The 1,353-nt window shown below is 53.8% G+C and overlaps 1 pseudogene; it reads left to right on the top strand.

Moving 5' to 3' along the window:
* Positions 1–933, top strand: part of LOC105517739 — a 7,812-nt pseudogene extending 6,879 nt beyond the window's left edge.
* The last annotated feature ends 420 nt before the right edge of the window (positions 934–1,353 follow it).

The raw sequence follows: 1,353 nt of genomic DNA, 5'->3' as shown, positions 1-1,353 counted from the left end.
TAATTCAAGGATGGGCCCTCAACATTATTCTGGAGGATGGCAGCGACCTCAGCAACCTCTTCCACACGAAGTACTCACAGCTCTTGCTGGGCATCTGAGGCACTTCCGAGGAGACCGAGACTGGGGTTCACAACCCACACAGGATGCTGGTCAGTGGGATCCTGAAGGTGCCTGCCATCAATGACAATGACTCCATCACCAAGAGCAAGTTTGACAAGCTCTATGGCTGCTGGGAGTCCCTCATAGATGGCATCAAGTGGGCCACAGAGGTGATGATTGCCGGCAAGGTAGCGGTGGTAGCAGGCTACGGCAACGTGGGCCAGGGCTGTCCCCAGGTCTGTAGGGTTTCGGGGCCCACGTCATCATCACCAAGATCAACCCTGTCAATGCACTGCAGGCTGCCATGGAGGGCTATGAGGCGACCACCATGGACGAAGCCTGTCAGGAGGGCAACATCTTTATCACCACCACAGGCTGTGTCAACATCGTCCTTGGCTGGCACTTTGAGCAGGTGAAGGATGATGCCATCATGTATAACACTGGACACTTTGATGTGGAGATCGATGTCGAGTGGCTCAGTGAGAACACTTGGAGAAGGTGACCATCAAGCCCCAGGTGGCCAGGTACTGGCTGAAGAATGGGCACCGCACAATCCTGCTGGCTGAGGGTCAGCTGGTCAGCCTAGGTTGTGCCATGGGCTACCCTGTCTTTGTGACGAGTGACTCCTTCATCAACTAGGTGACTGAACAGATTGAGCTGTGAACCCACCCAGAAAAGTACCCCATTGGGGTTCCTGTCCTGCCCAAGAAGCTGGATGAGGCAGTGGCTGAAGCCCACGTGGGCAAGTTGAACATGAAACTGACCAAGCTGACTAAGAAGTAGGCCCAGTAACTGGCGCACTCCTCTGATGGCCCCTTCAAGGCTGATCACTGAGGCTACTGAGAGCCAGGCCTGCTTTTCACCTTCCAGCTGCCGTTCTTGTCCAGGCCCTGCCTCTCCTTCTTAAGAGCAAATAGCACCGACTTTGTGATTGGTTGGTCAGCATCTCCCATTGACTCCCCAGGGCTTGTCATTCAGTTTTTGGTTTCTGCTGCTGCTGCACCCTCATACTATTCCAAGTGTGTCAGGGCAACTGAGAAGCCCCTCCTTAATCCCTGGTCATGGCAGAGGTATGAGGGAGACAGCCACAGAGAACTGTGAGCTCAGTGGTCTTGGAACTGCTCATTAAGTCAGTCCTTCCTTAACCTGGATGTCAGCAGTGGAGTCACAAAGTCCATATACTTTACCATCTAGGCCTTCACCTGACCTGTGGACTTACACCGTGTGCTCGGTTTACAGGTTCAGTGGTTCCTC

This window comes from Colobus angolensis, unplaced genomic scaffold (assembly GCF_000951035.1).
Source record: "Colobus angolensis palliatus isolate OR3802 unplaced genomic scaffold, Cang.pa_1.0 Scaffold306, whole genome shotgun sequence".
Classification (NCBI taxonomy): Eukaryota; Metazoa; Chordata; class Mammalia; order Primates; family Cercopithecidae; genus Colobus; species Colobus angolensis.
The sequence above is the reverse complement of the archived record's forward strand: the minus strand, read 5'-3'. Positions and strand labels throughout refer to the sequence as shown.